The sequence below is a fragment of the Pteropus medius genome, unplaced genomic scaffold (genome assembly GCF_902729225.1).
Source record: "Pteropus medius unplaced genomic scaffold, Ma_sr-lr_union100, whole genome shotgun sequence".
In the NCBI taxonomy this organism is placed as follows: domain Eukaryota; kingdom Metazoa; phylum Chordata; class Mammalia; order Chiroptera; family Pteropodidae; genus Pteropus; species Pteropus medius.
Window position 1 is genome coordinate 1075828 of NW_024352785.1, and position 14332 is coordinate 1090159.

General features: G+C 31.5%; 1 pseudogene; it reads right to left on the reverse strand.

The window, feature by feature from the left end:
* Window positions 1-2130: 2130 nt before the first annotated feature.
* On the reverse strand, window positions 2131-2249 carry LOC120591075 (uncharacterized; annotated as a pseudogene).
* Window positions 2250-14332: the final 12083 nt, after the last annotated feature.

Here is a 14332-nt window from a genome sequence, read left to right on the forward strand (position 1 = left end):
AAACAATTACAGTGTCTCTCTGAAGATATTGACCAAACGCTCTATTTTGGAATAGTGCATTATACTGGATTAGTTATTTAATACTTTGACTGTTATTGAAACTTGGAAATGTGTGTAGGTGCCCTCTTGGGCTTGTTATTAGAAAAGCAACAGATATATTCTATATATAAAAAAAAAAAAAATGATCCTCACCAAGCCTCTTAAAAGCTAAAATGGAGTAATTTCCCAATTGTTTTAGTTTTATGCAGTTTACAGTGCCAAGTAAAGTTGTTTTGAGAATTTACAGAAACTAATATTTATCTATTCGACTTACTCGGTAATCATTATTATGTGACACATTGGTATAACCAAAATTTTGTTCTGTTGATAACTTGTCTTAGATGTAAAAATATAGAGACTCTTCTTTCGTGTTTAATCTATCTGAATTTTCTTATTTGAAAATTGGAATAAAATATAGATCTACTCTTTTATAATAGACCATGCATAAAATCTTTGCTCATTTTAGGCAAATTAGTTCTTCTAAGGAGTTGTATAGTCTCCTTGGAAATGACTGACTCTTTTCTCCTGAAAGGAATGAATATTTGTCACATTTCTTTGGTATTGGGTCTAGGATATGTTTTTTTATTTCTTTAAATTTAAAAACTCTGAGTTATTTGAATATATCAAATTTAAGTTATTTAAATTAAATTCTATCTTGTGATTCTTAATGGTTTTAAATATAATTCAAATTCGGAAAAATATTTTTTCCTAGCTATTGAATGATTTCTCAAATCATGAGTTGACATTTCTTCATTTAAATGGCATATCTTCTTTATAAAAGTAATAGCTTGCAAGAAATTTTCATTAGCATTAAAATCTCAATCTAAGATTTTTTTCCCCCACTAAGTATTTGCAGGGAGTTGTTACACATTTACGCAGGTTATTCATGGGACTTTTTTTTTTTTTTACATTTTCATCTTTACCTAGCTTTTCCAACTTTACCTTTTCGAAGCCAAGGACACGATCTAGCTTACAGAGTAAAATTTATCAGTCTCATTATTGAAACAAAAATGGACTTTTCAAAGTTGATTCATCAATAACAGTGAAAGAAGTACATGGTAGCAATGAAAGTATTGGATTTAGACCAACAATATTTATATTAGTTGTTGCGTTCACATGATTTCTGCCAATTTGAAACCAATAATTTAAGTAAATGGGATTATTTAAAAGACATACTTGATATGTACTAATTAAATAATAGTTTATTATACTCTTGGCACAACTGTATTTTATTTTTTTCCTCAAATATTTTTTGCTTCCCTCATATAGGTATGATAACATTTGGTTTTAATAATGAAGTTTTAATAATGCCTGCTTGGATTCGAAAGCTGACTGCTGCTTATGAGCTGTGACTTTGGGCCAGTTACTTAATTTACATCTCAGTTTTCTTACATGAATAATGGACTAATTAATATAATACATAGTAACTTCTCATAGAATTGTGAAAAGATTAAATGAGTAAATACCTGTAAAAACTTTAGAAAAACATTGCCATGTGTAATTTGAAACAGTTAGAGTTAATTCTTAATTTATCATTAAGGCCATTGAGCTAAAGTATTTTCTTCTTGAAATAGAGAGTTTCATCAAATGATCACCTAGAATAAAAAAGTGAATTGCATGAAAACATTCTTTCTATACAGTTTATTGTGGTTATAAAAGTGGGTTTAGTAGAGAAGTAGAAGTAACTTCTAATATTGCTTAATCCTTCAACAATTTAATCTTCATACTAAAGTTTATGGAAACTATATGTAGCCATCTCTTCTGCTTTTTTCAAAATTATTTTTTATTTTTAAATTGCAGTTGACATACAGTATTATGTCAGTTTCAGGTGTACAACATAATGATAAGACATTTATGTAACTAACTTATGAAGTAATCACCCTGATAAATCTAGTACTTATCTGACACCATACATAGTTATTACAATATTATTGACTATATTCCCTGTGCTATATTTTATATCTCTATGACTATTTTGTAACTACCAATTTGTACTTCTTAATCCCTTCTTCATCATCCCTCCAGCCCCTCTCCCATCTGGCAACCATCACGATATTCTCTGTATCTAAGAGTTTTTTTTTTTTTTTTTAATGCCTACAGCACCTGGTCTTCCTAGGTGGTCTCCCATCCAAGTACTAACCAGGTTCGACCCTGCTTAGCTTCCGAGATCAGACGGGATTGAGCATGTTCAGGGTAGCATGGCCATAGACGAGTTTGTTTCTGTTTTGTTTATTCATTTATTTTGTTTTTTAGATTCCACATATAAGTGAAATCATATGGTATTTGTCTTTCTCTGTCTGACTTATTTTACTTCGTGTAATACCCTGTAGGTCCATCCATGTTGTTGCAGGTGGCAAGATTTCATTTTTTTTTTTTATGGCTGAGTAATATTCCACTTTATATTTGTACCACTTCTTTATCCATTCATCTTTGGGTGGACACTTAGGTTGTTTTTCATGTCTTGGCTATTGTAAATAATGCTGCAATGGACATATGAATGCATATTTTTTTTGAATTAGTGTTTTGGTTTTGTTTGGATAAATAACCAAAGTGGAATTACTGAGTCCTTCTGTGTCTCTTGTTATGGCCTTTGTTTTAAAGTCTTATTTCATCTGGTGTAAGTATTGGTACCCTACCTTTTTTGTTTGTTTTTTTCCATTTTCATGAAATACCTTTTTCCATCCCTTTACTTTCAGTCTGTGTCTCTTTATTTGAAGTCTCTTGTATGCAGCATACATAAGGGTCTTGTTTTCTTATCCATCCATCCACGCTATGTCTTTTGATTAGAGTACTTAAAACATTTATACTTATTTTTTGATAGATATGTAGTTATTGACATTTTATTAATATTTTTGACCTTTTTGTTTTTCTTCTTTAAGAAGTCCCTTTGGCTCTTGCAATAGTGGTTTGGTGGCGATGAATTCCTTTAGATTTTTCTTGTCTGGGAAGCTCTTTATTTGTCTTTCTATTCTAAATGATAGCTTTGCTGGGCAGAGTAATCTGGTCGTAGGTCCTTGCTTTTCATTACTTTGAATATTTCATGTCAGTCCCTTCTGGCCTGCAAAGTTTCTGTTGAGAAATCAGCTGACAGTCGTATGGGAGCTCTCTTGTAGGTAACTAACTGCTTTTCTCTTGCTGCTTTTATGATTCTTTGTCTTTAATCTTTGGCATTTTAATTATGACGTATCTTTGTGTGGGCCTCTTTGGGTTCATCTTGTTTGGGACTCTCTGCACTGCCTGGCCTTGTATGTCTATTTCTTTCACTAGGCTAGAGAAGTCTACCGTCATTATTTCTTTAAGTAGATTTTTAATTCTTTGCTCTCTCTCTTCTTCTGGTACTGCTATGATATGAATGATGGTACATTTGATGTTGTCCCAGAGGCCTCTTAAACTATCCTCATTTTGGGATTGTTTTTTCTTGTTGCTGTTCTGATTGGGTGTTTTCTGCTATCTTGTAAATCACTGATTTGATCCTCTGCTTCATGTAAATCTACTGTTGATTACTCCAAATGTATTCTTCATTTCTGATTGGTTCTTTTTTCTGTTTTCTATTTCCATTTTTATGTTTTCTATCTCTTTGTTAAAGTTCTCACTGAGTTCATGTATTCTTCCCCTGAGTTGAGCATCCTTATAACTAGGGTTTTGAACTCTGCATCTGATAGATTGCTTGTCTCCATTTTATTTAGTTTTTTTTTTCTGGAATTTTAGTCTGTTCTTTCATTTGGGACAAATTCTGCTGCTTCTGTTATGACTGTGTGCCCCCTTCCCCCTTTTGATTAGGTTAGGAAAGAAGTTATAGTGTTAGTTGGTTCCTACTCTATGTGGTAGGCATAGATTATTATCCTCACTTTTCTAAGCCTCTCTACCAGCTTATATGGATTGAGTGACTTCCCTAAGGTCACACAGTTAATCTTAGTGGCAGAATGTATAGAATTATCTTCATATTTAATCTTAGGTTCATTTAATAGCTATTTCTAATTATCAAAACTATGAAATACGACATTGTTTTCAGGAAAAGAGACTTAAACAAAAGCAAAATTTATATCACATAAGACTTAAGGCCATTGATGTTATAAAATGACCAAGAAAATAGGAGTGGTGTTAACAATTGCTTTTGGTTTGTACTATTTGGAAGAATCAAAACCTTTGGTATTAGGTTTTCATATTATTGAAGGACAATATAAAATTTGTTAAGAACTTTTTCTCAATTGATATGTTGTTTTGAAAGTATTATATTCACAGTTTTTAAGGAAAGCACAGATGCTAAAATTAGAATATCTTCGAAATATATTTAAGAAGAAACATGTCTTTTAGATGACAATTCTTAGAAACATAGAGGAAGTAGCAAATCTATCCTTTGGTAAATATTATGTGTAGAGATCTTTAAAATCATCAACGGGGATAGCTTGAAAACTAAAAGGACTTTTTTAAAATATAAACTTATTAGCAATATTTAAATGAATTTCAGAATTAAATATTTATTTTCTTATCCATTGGCTTTATTTATAATGAGAATCTATTTGAGACATGTAGCAGTCAATTTTTGCCTGGTTATACCATGGTACCAACCAAGTCCTAAATTTTAGTGACAATATGGATTTATTTATGACAATATGGATTTATTTTTTTGTTCATATGTTACAAGTCTATTGCAGGTTGACATGTAACACATCCTTACATTATTGTTACACAGCCTCACATTGTTGTTTCTTGTGTGATCAGAGAGAAAGGAAAGCCTCCGTGAAACGACAAGACATCATTCAAGTTCCTGTCTGGCAATGTCACAAATCACTTGGGCTTTCTTTGGATTGGCCAAAGTCGTGCTGCCGAGCCTGAGATTGTGGTGGTAGAAAATATATTTCTTTCATAGGGAGAATCACTAGAGAGGGAATTTATAAGGAAGAGGAGTGAATATTTTGAATAAATAATACAATGTACCATAGATGCTATGGTAATTCCTACACGTGGACTTTGCTCAAGATAAATATTGTAGTTTTCTGTGGAGGGTGCTTATCTCTAAAATATATTTCATTGGCAATATCTACATCTTTCAGTGTTTTGATTATGGGACAGGGTTCTAATATTTTTTGTTGTTGAATCAAAATTTTCCCTGCATCTCCTATAATCAACAAATTGTTGGAGTTAAGGCTTTTGGCTTCAAGAAACAGAATTCCACAGAAATTAGTGTGAGTACAATGGAGGATACAATGGAATGTCATGGAACCCATGGACAGAAAGTACTGATGGGTTCACGTGGGACTGGAAGGCTGTCAGGCATTATTCCATCTCTCTCTTTATGTGTTTTTTCCTCTCCTTTTTCCCTGTGCATATCTTTCCTTATTTTCCCTTTGCATATGGGCATTTCTCTCTGTTTTCCATGCATTTTTGTACTCAGTGGTAACCCCGTAGCTCTTGAGTTTACCTGTCACCACTTTGAAAAACATCAGAGATTGAACTGTTTTCCGAATCCCCATTCTGAACTCCTAGAAGAGAAAAGTACTTACTGTTCAGTAGGCTGTGACTGGCCAGGGTCATGGAATTTAAATTTCTATGGATAGGGAAGGTGGGAGGGGAAACCCACAGAAAGAGGATTGGACAGACAACCCCAAAAGTGTCTATTCTGTTATATTTCTTGGTAAAAAATAAGCAGCTTTAAAATGGAGTTTTTTCCTTTTTAACAATAGCAATAATAAAATCCTCGTGGATATGTTTTCAAAGAGTTCTCAATTATGGTATTTTACTATCTTTTACTGTTTGATAGGGAAATGGAAGCACACTCATAAGACAAGTAAACAGGTCAGTTTTTCTTTAAATTGAGGAAACATTGGTGAATAACATTATTTATTATATAAATATTAATTAATATTATTTATAATTATTAATATTAATAAAGTTGCTTTCAAGACAACAAACAGGGCATCTTTTTCAAAATTAAGGTAACATCAATGATAACATGTGAATATTTATTATAAATAATATTAATAACATTTCTATATTATAATATTTCAGGTATGTTACATTATTATTTGATATCTGTATACACTATAGCATGCTCACCACCTAACATCTAGTTTCTTTCCATCACTATATAATTGACCTCTTTTACCCATTTTGCCTTCTCTCTACCTCCCTTCCCCTTTACCAGTCTGTTGTCTGAGTTTGCTTTTGTTTTGTTTTGTTCATTTGTTTATTTTCTATTTTATATTCCACATATGAGTGAAATCACATTGTTTTGTTCTTTTCTGTTTGACTTATTTTACTTAGCATAGTACCCTCAAGGTCCATCCATATTGTCTCATATTCAATAATTCATCTTTTTATTCCATTATCTATATGCACATCTTCTTTGTCCCTTCATCCACCAATGGACGCTTAATGTTGTTTCCATACTTTGGCTATTGTAATAATGCTGCAGTGTTTTCATAATCTTCAGATAAATACCCAGAAGAGGAAATGCTGGATCATATGGTAATTTTATTCTTAATTTTTTTGAGGAACCTCTACACCATTTTTCCATAGCAGCTTCACCAATTACAGTCCGACCAACAGTGTACAAAAGTTTCCTTTTCTCCAGATTTTTCCAACTCTATTTCTTGTCTTTTTGACAATAGCTATTCTAATAGCTGTGAGGTGATATCTCATTGTGGTTTTGATTTGCATTTTCCTAATAATTAGTGATATCGAACATGTTTTTATGTGTCTGTTGGCCATCTGTTTAGATCCTCTGCCCATTTTTTATTCACATTGTTTATTGTTGTTGAGTTGTATGACTTCTTTATATATTTTAGATATTATTAACCTCTTATTGGAAGTATCATTTATAAATATTTTCTTCCATTTGATTGTTTTTTTTTTTTGTATGGTGTAACATAATCTACTTTTTTTTTTTTGCATTTGGCCTAACCAGTCAGTTTCGAAGTTGTTAAATTATAAAAGAAAAGTGTGTTGAGTATAGTCATGTTCTTTTATATACTTTGTTGCTGCCTTACCCAAGAAGCAGTGTTAGGTTAGTTCTACACAACTAGCCATATCTCATAAGATCCACAGCTGCTGTAAATCATGTTCCACTAGAATGGGGAGAAAAAAGTAAAGCCTCAGTGTTGTTTTAAAAAAGTATTCCATTTCTTCTTGGACTTTAAAATACCTATTAAAATTGTCTCATATAATTTCATTGTTATCTTAAATGCAGTGACGTTTCACTGCATTAGTAAAGCAGATTAAAAATATCAGCGCATTATATTTTTTCCTCCAACTTCTTATTTAGAAAGTTTGTAAGCTTAAGAAAGGTTGAAAGGATAGAAAAATGATTTCCTGTGAATCCTTCAACTGGATTCACCAATTTTGCCATGTTTGCTTATACTTTCCTACATGTATGCTTATACATTCCTTCACTTATTAGACATGGTTTGCTCAGTTTAAAGGAAATTACATAATTCTTCCTGGAAGAACTTTATTACTTCCTTTTTTTGGGGGAAGTATTGCAACTATCTTTTTTTTTGGTCACATAAATAATGCTCATAAAAAATATGCCTCAATTAAATGAATTAAAAAATCTCAGAGGCTTTCTCAGTCACTTATATTCCTCTTTTTAATAAGAGGCTTATTACAATATAAATATAACTTCATTAGTTGCCAGAAAAAACTTTGTCAGTGGATTGTGCACAAATGTTTTTAAAATCTGTGTTGATGCTTGTTTCTAGACTAATTTGCTCATGCTATTCCATTTATTTTTACTTTTATTTCTATATGCCGGAAAATATTTTAGAGACAACAGCAGGTGGCAGTGCTAGCAAAGGTTGTGACTTTTGGTGTATAATCATCTTGGAAGGGAATGCATCTTTCAAATCTACAAGAGAAATACAATTAGTAAGGAATCTTTGAATAGAGACATACATTTATTGCCAATAATTTTATTTCAAGAATTATTTGAGAAATCAATTGAAAATTGTTTAAGATTTTATTTTGAATAAAAATACTGGTTTAGGGGCTCAATTTTGTTTTAACTAATTAAAACTATCTTTTTTTTTTGCATATTCTATAACTGAATACATAAAATAGAAAGATTGGGTAGTTTGAATCCTGTTAAAATTTTCAGGAAAAATGTTACAGCAACGTTTATTTTTATTGATGAAAGGGGGATTATTTTGAAATTTTTTGGCAAACTTCAAGAAAGCTTTTATAAGCTAAAGTACTTGGGTTCAACAGGGTAACACATTTTAGAAGGCTTAAACTGCTATGGGCATTTGTGGAAATTATTTAAAATGACCTCTTTAGTTAGAGTTTGTTTCATAGACCATAATTTTGTTGCATTTCTCTCCTTTCATTTTTAAAAAAAGGAACTTGGAAAGAAAATAATTTTTGTTTTTATTAAGGTGTTCTATTTGTTTTTTAAAATTTTTGTATCATTTTACTAGAAACAGTGAAGCCTTTTCAGGATGATAGATCAAAACTGAATGTTATATGGATTTTAATAGATCTATACGTGTATTTGTCTTACACATTGCATATATAAACATTCATATGTTTATATGCCTGTGTGTCATCTGGACATTAGCTAATGGCAGATTAGTTGATTTCTGTTATTAACTTAATTTATTAAAAACTCAGAACACTTAAAATTACAATAGAATTGAGAAATCATGTGGTTTAATGGGATCATTGCTCAGATGAGGAAACAGGCCCAGGAGAGATTTCACTGAAGGAGACTTAATGGTATGGAAAGACCTTGCTCCATTGGTTCTTGCTTCTCAGGGAGATTCAGGTATGACTCAGTTGCAAAATATTATTTTATTTACTTATATTCTCTGGACTCCTGCATTTTTAGGGTAGAGGGTCAGCATAGGGTGAGAGTGGCTAATGTCATTCACTAGGTCCTATGTTTTCTTATGGAGAAAATGATTTTAACAAATATTCTATCTCCTCCAAGAAGCACGTATTTTAGGCACTTAATTAACTGAATAGTCGACTTCATGACCCCATTTGCTTGATGTGTAATTAAAATTAGACAAGTCTTTCTGAACCTAGTTTCAGTGCTTTTTAAGAAATTCCCTGTGTAGTTACAGCTATTATCTCTATACTATAAGACTCATTAAGTGATAAAAATGACAAAATATTTAAGTTGCATTAGGATAAAACATCAGAAGAGTTGAATAGGACAAAAAGAATCTTAAGTGTGATTATTGATTCCCCAAGGAACAGCTTTTTCCATGAAAAACAAACAAAACAGAACCAAATCTTAAAAATTCCTACAAGGATTACATTAGAACTAGGAAATGAGATGGAAACATTCTAACATTGTATTTGGAATAAATCATTTTGAAATAGAAACACATTGCCTGTTCTCAATAAGATATCAATGATTTATTGAAGTTATTAGTTAACTCCAACACACAACTTTTTGAAATTTCATTATGATTAAATGCTTAATCACTGCCCACTTAAAACATTATTTACATACAGTAGCTTTTTTTAAGGTTAGGTCAAGTGTATAGCCAAGTGAAAGTGCCTTAAAAATAGAACTTTATCAAGTTTGGCCTGTGGTAATCTATGTTTTAAATTACAGCACAACTCATTCCAAATCAATATAATGAATTGATTTGTAAACGTTTCAGGCAGGACTGCTTTCTTTGGATTTTGTCTATTGAATGTGCACTGCAGTTAAAGCGTCTTTTTTTTTCTTCTTCTGCATAATTAAGTCTATGTTCTTGGCCTTTCATTGAGTTTAAACTGAGTTTAAAAGGCAGAAATGCATGTTAAGGCAAAATTATGCCCATCCATTATTCTTAGTCTTATAAATATTGAAGTTTTTTTTTTTTTCTCTTTTGGTGAGAAAGAGAAGGGAAAATAAGGCTGAATGCCGTAAACTTCAGTTCACATTTCTTAGGATATTTTATTTCAGGAAAAAAATTGAACTTGCTGCTCTCAAATGCCTAAATTGCCTGAATACACAATAAAATTCTTTATTTTTATAGCTATGGTTATTTTTAAATTATGATATATGAGAAAGAGTAAAAAGGAACATAATAGTGGTTTAAATTTTGAGAATTCTGGAAAGATTTTGAGTTAATATACAAAGAGAAAGAGCTATATGGAAAGATCAATTCAGCTGACATTGAGTGCAGGTAACAGTGCCTCCTGTGTGCCAGGCACTGGGTTAGTCACGTTCTAGTTATCTTACAGTTTCACAGTAGTTCTGAAAGGTGTTTTATTTCTTATTTACATATAAGGAAACTGGAAAGTTAAGTGATTGAGTCTAGGATTAAAACACAGTTCTTTATAATAATGTTTTCTACTCCGAAACCATCATGTTCCTTTGTCACTGGAGGTATAAAAGTTAATAAACTCAATTCCTGCCTTCAAAATGTTCATCTGGTTGTGTATTAGCAGAGATAGCCATTCAAACAAATAATTTATATTACCATATGATAAGTCCCAATATATAATGATGTATTACAATAAGGGAGGGAATTATTTCTGGTAGAAAGAGCTAAATGTGTAATCACTAAGATGTGAAAAGGTACAGGGCTGAAGAAATAAAAAGTAGTGTCTTGTGGCTGATTTTGAAGGGCCTGGAATTTTATGCTAAGTAGTTTAGAATCCCTGGGTTACTCTGCTTTCAAACAACCCTCATTACTATTTCCTAAATGGCGTTGGTGCCAGTGGATTTAATTGTTTTCTGTTTTGAATATGCAGTTAAATTATTAGACTTATGTAGGACACATCAAACTTTTGTAGGGCTCACTAACAAAGAGTATCCAGTTTTTTAAAAAGATACATTTGGTTCCTCTCATTCTCTGCCTCTGAGAGGAGACCACCTCTATCTGTGGAGCGTTACCCCTTTTCTAATAAACTTTCCTTTTGATTCTAAAATAGAAAAAGATACACTTATAAAGTAGATTCCAGTTGTCAGTGATTGTTACTGTGAAAGAGCACATATAAGAGGAGGTGCTGGTAGTGTTCACTTGGTAACTTCCTATCAGATTTTTCAATTTTTATGAAGTATGAACAAGGTATTTTAGGCAGTAGATATGGTTGCATTGTAAGAGAGATGGCTTATAGGATTTTAAATTCTTTGAAAGTACAATCGTAGACAAAGAATATTTTGGGAACTGGCAATAACTGTGATGTTCTGAAGTATATGTTTGCTGTCAGCACATTTAGCACATTGATAGAATTATATGCAGGAAACCTATGAATTGATAATACCCTGCAGGCATTAGTGGTCTTTGTAAGTGCTATTAACTACTGTGGGAGATAATTACATTTTTAGGACCACCCAAAATTTTATTTTTAAATTTTATTTGTAATTTGAGAATTAATAGATACTTTAAATATTTGGAGCATCATCTTATATACTATCCTACTTAATTGATGAAATTATGTTTCTATCTCCTCACATGTTATTCAATATAGGATTTCTTGCACTCCTGATTAGTGCTTTTTTGTGCCCTTAATAATTGTATATGGAAACCAAAGTTATTGATTTATGTACAGGTTCTGAAGTACTTTCTGACAAAAAGGTGAGTGTACTGTAAGTTTGGAATTTAAAATCTAGAGAGTCCTCAAGTTAAACTTCTTTTCAACTTAAAAATACCTTAAAATATGTAGCAGTAACCCCAGAAAGAAAAAATTATGAAAATGTAACAGTTCTTTCCATAGACACTTTAAATAGTAGTTCTACCAAATGTACAGTTTGAATTTTGTTTCTCTTTACTACAAAGCAGGTATCCTTTTCACTGACAGCACCATGCACTCAGAAATAAAACTTATCATTAACACTTTCACATTTTTTCTAAATGTTTTCTAAACATGAAACTAACAGATAGAAAGAAGGAGGTTTTAAGTCAGGAAAGGAATAAGCCATCTTTCTTTTTGTTACAAGTGTCAAATTAAATACAATAGAAAGATAACTGTTCATTAATTTTTTAAAAGATCTCTGTTTAAAAGAATTTAATGTTTCTGAGACAATATGAGTTAATTAAGCTATAAAGTGTGTGTGTGTGCGTGTGTGTGTGCATGTGCTTAATCTTGCTATTGCTACTTTTTAAAGAAGGGCAGCCACATTTCTGCTTTTTTGGGGGGGGGTGTTGTTTTAATCACTTCCATGCTTCGTATGTAAATGGGCCCAGATTCTAAGTTGGTTTAATCATGTCAATATCAGGAAAATAAGAACTGTGATACCTAATGATAGCCTACTGTTGAATTGTTTTGGGCCTAGGAGGCAGAATCTTAAATTCTTATTAGCTTATTAATAATATGTCAGACATAATTGGAAAGTATGGATTGTTTCCTAATTATTGTCCTAGTAACCTGAACTCTATATACTTCTGTTTTCTTAACACTGTGGAGAAGTATGAGCTTCAATTCATATTTAGGATTATAAAATAACATATTTAGAGGTGTAGAGTGTGTAAATGTCATTATTCTAATAAAAATTCAAATTTACAAGATGAAACCTTTGAACACCCTTGAATAAATTGCTCCCAATGAAGCAGATCCTAAAATGGCCATAAGAGGGCGCAAAAACATTGTGGAAATGAACAAACTCAATTCCTAGAATGAGAAGTGACTGAAAGAAGTATGTCTTTGTGACTACAAAATAGTTGACATTTCAGAAAACATTCAAAACTGTCAGAGCATTTTCTTTGAACATGACATGAGTGTATGCTCATCTGAGTATAATCCTACTTTTCTTGATTTCTTCTGAATGTACAAGTTGCCACTATGTTGCTTCTTAAAAAGCTTAAATATGATCAAATCAGTAAAGCAATGTTTAAAAGGGGATCTAATTACAGTTGCTGCTATTGAAGCAACTGTATTGAATTCAAAAATCCTATTGAATCTAGGATTTTTAAAGTCATAAATTACTAGAGAAATCTAGGTTCTAAGTTTTACACGTTATCTATAAAGATGGACTTTTGATTGAGGAGAGGAAATTAATTATTAGGATAAGAGGCTTTGGAAAAATTTGAAGAAAAAAGACAAAAATGCTATAAAATGTCTTCCAAATAAAAAACAAAGTTTCTATTTGTTAATTTTGGTCTTAAAATTATTTTCTATTTTAGATGATGTAATTTTGTGGAACGTATTTGTAGGTTGAGTCTAATGGATTTGGTCCTTTGCAAATTTTAACAAACCCAACCTAAACAAAACTAACCCAAAATTAATTTAAATATTACTAGATTAATTGACAGAAGGAACAGCAAGGTGCTTCTTACAGAGCAGTTTTAACAAATTTTTGTTACATGGCCTTAGTTGGCCAATTAGATGAGATCAACTTTTTTTTCAAAATAATATCTTTTGTTTGTTTTGTGATAACCTTAGAAGAAATTGAGAACTGTATCTCCTATTAATTGTGAGAGGAAATAAAAATAAATTATTGTTGGACATTTAGTTTTAAGGCTACATCTGAAAGAACTCCTTTAGAAATAATCTCTTTGGTGATTTCATGTTAGCTTTTCAAAATAAAATCAATTTTGAAGTGAAATCTCACAGGAGATGTTAAGTCAGTGGAAACATTTTTTTGTTGTAGGATGTTGTTTTTAAGAGATGCCCCAAAGCTCACAGTATTCCTCATTTTTTCACCATCAGGATCTCAGAACCACAGGAAGCCCCTAAAAATCACCATCTTCCTTTCTATTTAGATTATAATCCTAGATATCTCATGATAGCAGTGTCTGTGTTTATACCTTAAATTTTTATTGCAGGTAAATTGTTTCAGTAAATTTTTGGGGTGATAAACTAATAATGCCTTAATATCATAGACTTATGTATGAACATTAGATATTATCATTGAGGTCTGGGGCTAATCCAGTTTATACTCCACCCTTCCAGTTTCTAGTTGAGATGGAGAAGGTGGTCAATTTAGAGAAGAAAATTAATGGTCTTGTTGAACTTTCAAAAAAAAAATTATTTCAGCAATTATTGGGAAGAGCTATTAAGATTCATACCCATCTCAAGACTTAACAAAGGACAACAAATCTCAGTTGTATAAAATGAGCCATTAGGATTCTAGACATAGGCAATTATAATTTGGATAAAAAAGAAAAGGAAGATATTAATCCAGATTTCATACCTGAAGGAAAGAGAGGTATGAGGATATTGTGAGGGAGCAGTAAGTAATCATCTCAAAAAGAACAAAAGGACAGAAGAAACAAATATTTAGGCTCTAGTACATTTATTCAACATTTTGTTACTATATGCCAGTCATTGGTCAACCTGTTGCTATTTTAAGACCAATCAGTTCTTAGTATTTGGAATTCTAAAGAGATGAATTTACCTTTCCCTTAGATTC